The sequence below is a fragment of the Cervus canadensis genome, chromosome 6 (assembly GCF_019320065.1).
Source record: "Cervus canadensis isolate Bull #8, Minnesota chromosome 6, ASM1932006v1, whole genome shotgun sequence".
In the NCBI taxonomy this organism is placed as follows: domain Eukaryota; kingdom Metazoa; phylum Chordata; class Mammalia; order Artiodactyla; family Cervidae; genus Cervus; species Cervus canadensis.
The window spans coordinates 62,873,132-62,880,642 of NC_057391.1; the positions used below are offsets into that span (position 1 = coordinate 62,873,132).

At 43.7% G+C, this 7,511-nt stretch overlaps 1 long non-coding RNA gene across 1 annotated transcript; it reads left to right on the forward strand.

Moving 5' to 3' along the window:
• Positions 1-4,144: 4,144 nt before the first annotated feature.
• Positions 4,145-7,110, forward strand: LOC122443675. Its single transcript, XR_006270084.1, has 2 exons — positions 4,145-5,961; positions 6,529-7,110. It is a non-coding gene; the product is annotated as an uncharacterized LOC122443675 (long non-coding RNA).
• The last annotated feature ends 401 nt before the right edge of the window (positions 7,111-7,511 follow it).

Below are 7,511 nucleotides of genomic sequence, written 5' to 3' on the forward strand. Positions count from 1 at the left end.
TTAGAGGTGTAGCATTTAAAAGTAGGTTAAACATGGATGTGAGAATTGTTACAAAAGGTTTTGGATGATGGAATCACTAGTGTCAGCCCTACCGATTACTGAAGACACTGGTTATCCGGCTGCCCCCACGCAGCAAAGGCTTGGACAAGGCTGTCAGAGCGGCTGAGACAAAAGAGGTCTCTGTTAGTAGATGAGCAGCCAAGATGTACAGGAACTGTACGGAGGGTGGGAGAGTCCAAGGGAGGTTCTGCCAAGTATGGCCTGACAGTTCTTTTTTTAAACTTGCCAATACAGGACATGCTAAGTTAAAACATCTTAACTGTTGCTTAGTTACTGCAACACAGAAAAATCCCAAGTGCTAAACTTAATGGATACCTGGATCCCTTCTTGAATGCCCAAAGAAATCTTTACAAAAAAAGACCAAACTACAGGACTAACGATCAGGACTGAATCTTGGGCTGTTGATAGAAGGGGAATGAAGACGATTGACCTGAACTAAGAAAAGCCTGTTTACAAACTTCACAAAACTTCTCATCTGAAAGGTGGTAGTAAGTCTTCACCTCTGGTGAGTCTAATAGAAATCTGATCAAATTCTAGAATGCAGCTGTTCATGATTCAGTGAGCAGCACAATTGCTGGGGATTCATGCACAGAGCTTTTAGCCTTGAGCTCAGCCTGGCAGTGTGATTTGGTGCAATTGATTAGCTTCCTGTGCTGATTTACCTTATCTGTAATACAGATGATAATGCTCAAAGTACCCAAAGTACCACGAGGGAAAAATGGAACATTCTTCCCTCTAGCCAAATGATTCTATTTAGTGTATTAGCATAACTCAAAGATTACACATCTAATAATATATAGTATCTGTATAAATGCTTTTTTTAAAAGGTCAGATTGTCAGGACTTCTCTGGTAGTTCAATGGCTAAGACTCTGCTCCCATGCAGAGGGCTTGGGTTCGATCCCTGGTCAGGGAATTAGGTCTCACATGCCATAACTAAGAAAAAATAGAATTAAAAGTCGCTCAGTCATGTCTGACTCTTTGCGACCCCATAGACTATAGCCTACTAGGCTCCTCCGTCCATGGGATTTTCGAGGCAAGAATGCTGGAGTGGGTTGCCATTTCCTTCTTGAGGGGATGTTTCCGACCCAGGGATTGAACCCAGGTCTCCTGCATTGTAGGCAGATGCTTTACCGTCTGAGCCACCAGGGAAGTCAGGGAAATTAAAAGACCTTGGTAAAATCAGAATCAGTCAAGCTTGAAGGCTAAAATATACACAGTGTGATGGTATGTTTATTAAACACAAAGGATGCATTATAAGTGATCATATATGCCAGTTTGCCTGAGACAACTCTGGTTTATGTTGCCCAGGTGTAATTATTAATAGCACACTCCTTGCATTCTCAAAAGGGTCTGGATTTAAGGATAAATTATATAGTTATCTTGACTAATGGAATGCAAATGGAGATTTTCCATATTTGTTTCCTAAGATAAAAAATCATCCTAAAAAAAACATGTTTCAGCATAGAATTAACCTTTCCTTCACATATATTATCTACAGTGCCACTTACACTGCATCTTATTAAAATCAGGAACAATATCTCAGTCACTTAATTGCAGCCACGATCGTCTTCAAAAAATTCCCAACAAAAAGAGCACACTCTGATCCTAGACCAGGAAGCTGTGCCTTTTTAAAATAGAGATGCTAGATATTAAGAAGGAGAGATGGGAATAGGCTTCCTACTTTTCTGGGCATCTGTCCAAAGATTTCTGCCTCATAGCCTCAAATGTCTTCCCCCCACCGCCCCGCCGCCCCGTTCTGGAAGCAATTTCCCTTAAAGCTCCAAGTTCTTTCCTAACTTAATCCTGTCACAAACTGGGTGACGCTGAAAACTATGTCCAGTTTCGGGGACTCTTTGCCGCATACAAACATCACCAAATCTCTGGCAGAATTGCATTTCATCTCCAGGCCTGGGCTGATATGAGTGCTTCTAATTCACAATGATAGTGGAGGGGAGGGGACAGTGAAATTATTATCATAGGATACATTAATGGCAGGAAATAAATGATGAAAACTTGTTAGACCACTTTAGAAATATCTGAAGTAATAGTAACAGTTGGCAGGATTAATAGTTTTCCATTTTTTGCTATTTGAGGCACATTGAATACCAAAACTGGTGGCTCTCCTGTAAGGATTCAGTGCTTCTCTTCATCAAGCTGTTAGTAGAATGTCTGCTGCCACAACCAAGTTCTCAAGTCTTCTCACATGGTTACATGGCAAAGTTCTTGGAGTTGAGGAAACCATTTCTCCTTGGTGGTGATGTACTGGTACACCAGCGGTATGAATACTGATCTTCACCACCTGCAGCATCTCCCTCGCTTAGCATTCTGACAGCATTGTCATAAAAGCACATGTCCCCCGCTGTGGCAAAAATAAATTTTTCACATTGACCACAGTTTAGTTGACACATCTGTGCTTGGTGCATTATTATGCCGCAGTGGTGGCGAAGTTAGAACTGGAAACAGCTCACTGAAAACATCTGTTTGAATAGAAAGTGAAACCTCAAAATACTTCAAGTTTGAATATCCATTTGCTGCTAGTACCTTTCATAACAAAGTACTTGGGGGTAAAAAAAAAAAAAAAGTACTTGGGGGTCACATCTGACTTATTGGTTAGAAAATTACTGCTCTCAAGCAACTCATACTCTGTATAATGAAAAGCATATTAGCATTTACCAGGGGGAGGGTTGGAAGGAGAGGCAATTGAGATGTGTACATGAAGGACTTGATAGAGTCTGATACTGTTCTATTGATAGGGGTGATGGCTATACATGAGCATTCATTCTATTTTATTTGGCTCCAAAGATATGTAATACTCTTTGGGATGTACAATTTATATGCTAAAGCATATGGAGCCTGAGCACCTGATACTGAAAGGAAACCCCAGTTTCACACAGACTGTCTTTGAGAAAGGTAGAAAGGCCAGAATTCAGATAATGTAACAGTAGCATACGGTCATACCTAGTGTCAATGTTTTATTTTTTCCTAATAACAAAATCTCAGTTGCTTTAGGAAACGGATGGTTGTCATTAAGAACACAAAAGCACAGGAATTCCCTGGTGGTCCAGGGCGTTGGTCGATACTTTTCCACTGCAGAGGGCACAGGTTCGATCCCTGGTCGAAGAACTAAGATCCTGCATGCTGTAGTATGGCAAAAAACCCTGCAAAAGCATAAAGAGTCTGTCCAGTGGTCCAGTCCAGTGAAAGTATAACAGGTACTTAAACCCAGCGTGAGGCAAGTGGAGAAGTGATTGTAAAGCATCTGATTATATAAGGCATTGGGTTAGGATAGTACAAAGAGAATCCTAGAATAAAGACAGTCCCCAAACACAGGAGGAGATGATTGGGAGGATATGTTCCATGGTGGTGGTAGGATAAATGGAGAAAAGTGAGGAAAACATAATTAGAGTGAGGATGAGGTGGTATTCGTACAGTGTAAAGAGCACAGGTTCTGGAACCTGACCAGTAATATATACCACTTACTGGTGGCTCAGTGGTAAAGTGGTAAAGAATCTGCCTGCCAGTGCAGGAGATGCAGGAGACCCAGGTTCAATTCTTGGGTCAGGAAGATCCCCTGAGGAAGGAAATGGCAACCCACTCCAGTGTTCTTACCTGGGAAATCCCACGGACAGAGAAGCCTCAGTCAGTTCAGTTCAGTTGTTCAGTCGTGTCTGACTCTTTGCAGCCCCCTGGACTGCATCATGCCAGGCTTGTCCATCACCAACTCCCAGAACTCACTCAAACTCATGTCCATCGAGTCAGTGATGCCATCCAAGCATCTTACCCCCTGTCGTCCCCTTCTCCTCCTGCCTTCAATCTTTCCCAGCATCAGGATCTTTTCCAAGGAGTCAGTTCTTTGCATGAGGTGGCCAAAGTATTGGAGTTTCAGCTTCAGCATCAGTCCTTCCAATGAACATTCAGGACTGATTTCCTTTAGGATTGACTAGTTTGCTCTCCTTGCAGTCCAAGGGACTCTCTAGAGTCTACTCCAGCACCACAGTTCAAAAACATCAATTCTTTAGCACTCAAGCTTTATAGTCCAATTCTCACATCCATACATGACCACTGGAAAAACCATAGCTTTGACCAGACAGACCTTTGTCGGCAAAATAATGTCTCTGCTTTTTAATATGCTGTCTAGAGGAGCCTGGGGGGCTACAGTCCACAGGGTTGCAAAACAGTTGGACACAATTTAGTGACTAGAACAAGATATATCACATTGGATGATAACAATAATTCCTGCCTCCACAGGGTTTTAAGAATTAAATGAAGTAATTTAGGTAAAGAACAGTTACTGCTTGATGTCATAGGCACTCAACAAATACGAACGTATCATGGAACCTGGAAGGCACTTTTTCTACGTGTTACAGTCTAGCAGAGGAAAGAGAAAATTATACAGGCCATTTTCATCCAGTGTAATGTTCCAGATGCAGGAGGTGCAGATGACTCTGAGAAGACCCAGGGAGCACCTAAGAGTTAAACAGCTACCACGTTTTGAGCCCTACAGTCTCCTAAGGGCTTGAATTGCATTATCCCATTGAGTCCCAGGGTAAAATTCAGCTCTGTGAGTGCCCTCGGCTGCATTCTTTACCCTCTGTGATGCAGGTCTCCATTAGTGGTTTGAGGCATCTGGCACTTCAGGAAAAGGCCCGGCACATTCCTTGCTAGTTGAGAATGTGCCTTCCCATGCAGGGGATGCAGGTTCCATCCCTGGTGGGGAACTAGATCCCACATGCCACGGGGCAATAAGCCATCTCAAGGCAACTGGAGAGGCCGACGCCCTGCAACCTGACTGAGCCTGTTCTCTACAACAAGAGAAATCCTACACACCACAGTGAAGACCCAATGCAGCGAAAAAAAAAAAAAAAAAATACAAGAGGGAGACAGTCCTTACCTCCAGCTCCTTTGTTCCAGCCACATTTTCCTAATCACACCCTTGTAAATATGTGGTCGTTGCTCAGTTGTGTCCGACTCTTTGAAATCCCATGAACTGTAGCCCGCCGGGCTCCTCTGTCCATGGGATTTCCCAGGCAAGAATACTGGAGTGAGTTGCTATTTCATTCTCCAGGGGATCTTCCCTACCCAGGGGTTGAACCCAGGTCTCCCGCATTGCAAGCAGATTCTTTACTGTCTTCACTCAGTTTTAAAGCAGCTGACTTTGGGGTGGGCTAAGGAGTGTACGAGTGAGTTTCCGGTGGGATGAGAGGCAGGCAAGTACTCTGAGAGGAAGTGACTGAAACAGATTGAGTGTAGCTATTCTCCCACTGAGGAGCCTGTGTTCCCTACATTCCAGAGAATGGCCAGCCCCACCCTGGAACAGCTTTCCCAGCGTTACTCCCAGTGACGGCAGCAGCATACCCAGGAACACAGCTCACTTCACGGCTGCCCACAGCCACACCGTTCCTTCTCGCTGGGCTTTGAGAGCACACAAGACCTATTCATTACAGAGTCTTGGGCCACTCGGAACTCTGAACACCTCATTTTTAAACGGAGAACCCTGCTTTTCCAAGGCTCCTTTGCACCAAATTACATGAGAGATTTTAGCCCATATACAGTGATGTCAATTACTACTTGGATCAGGGAATAGATAATAGGGTCATTTCTTGGAATGTGTGTGAGAGGATCTGAGCCTTGGATAAAGGGAATTGAAAAGACTTTGACCTAAGACGGAGGAAGACAGAACAGCCCTAACTTAAATGAGCAAAAATATATCAGCACCAAGAGTTTTTCATTCAACTGGTATTTTTTTTCATTCAACTGGTATTTTTATTAACCCCTGACTCTGCCAAGTGTTAGTAATTCAACAGTGAACTAGTCGGTTTCTGCTCTCACACAGCTCACAAGTTAGTGGAAGAGACAACTACTAAATAATATTAATTACACTTGTGATAGGGGCTTCCCTTGTGGCTCAGCTGGTAAAGAATCCACCTGCAATGTGGGAGACTGGGTTCTATCCCTGGGCTGGGAATACCCCCTGGAGAAGGGAAAGGCTACCCACCCCAGTATTCTGGCCTGGAGAATTCCATGGACTGTATAGTCCATGGGTTCACAAAGAGTCAGACACAACTGAGCGACTTTCACTTTCACACTTGTGATAAATGATGGGGAGGAAAGTATAACTTAATATGTAGGAGTCAAGTAAAGCTTGCCAGAGGAAACATTTGAACTGCCATCTGAAGGATAAGCAGGACTTTGGCACGAGACAAATTGGGAGAAGGGTGACAGGAAGACAATGTAAGAGGACCAAGTAGGGAACCCTTGTGTGCAGAAGGGAGGGCCAGGAGTGGGGGTACTTGCCTCCATGTGGATGGTGAAAGTGAAAGTTGCTGAGTCGTGTCCAACTGTTTGCGACCCCATGGACTATACAGTCCATGGAATTCTCCAGGCCAGAATACTGGAGTGGGTAGCCTTTCCCTTCTCCAGGGGATCTTCCGAACCCAGGAATTGAACCAGGGTTTCCTGCATTGCAGGTGGATTCTTTACCACCTGAGCTATGAGACAAGCCCCCATGTGGTAGAGGATGTGAAACAGAGCACACACAACATGGTGGAAGACTTGTGATTGCCTCTACTTCCTTCCCCCTGTTTTGTCTACTAGATTAAGTCAGCTGTGTTCCCACTGACAAATGCAGAGACTCCAATAAACTCAGTTTCAATTCTTTAGACTCTCTTGACCATTCAGGGTAACCATATCAGGGAGATCCTTTTCATAGAGATCTGGGTTTTCTGAGGTCCCATTAAACTAATATTTCCCCAGCCTGGTGTAAGAGGCAGTCTTCTTTTTATAATCTTAATATACTTCAAAGCGCCTGACTTTGCCACACTCGATAAGCCATTTAGTGGAAGAATCATTGCCGGCACTGTGCTGACTGGGGAATGGGCTGTCCATCCCTGGGTTTATTCCAGAGGAAAAATTAGAGAAATCCTTGATTACATAATTTGGTCAGCTCACTTGGGAGCAACCCCAATTTTCCTATCTTGCCATAGATTTCTTTCTAACCCATTTCTCATACTATGCTTTACATTGACTATTTAATAAACTTTGTAATCCAAGCATTTCAGTTTGGTGTGTGATCTTTTACATTCCATTAATTCTGGGACAGCTTGTCTGGTAGTGTATTTAGAGGCTGTTATTAGATGAAGATAATTTTCCACATAACAGAGTGACATACACACACAGATTTTTTAAATTAGCTGATCTAATCAATGACATTGATAAACCTAGGCTAGATTGGGCTTCCTTGGTGACTCAGACAGTAAAGACCTGTGATGCAGAAGACCCAGGTTCGATCCCTGGGTTGAGAAGATCCCCTGGAGAAGGGAATGGCAACCCACTCCAGTATTCTTGCCTAGAGAATCCTGTGGACAGAGGAGCCTGGAGGGCTACCGTCCATGAAATCACAAAAAGTTGGACACGACTGAGTGACTAACACTTTCCCTTTCAGGCTGGATTG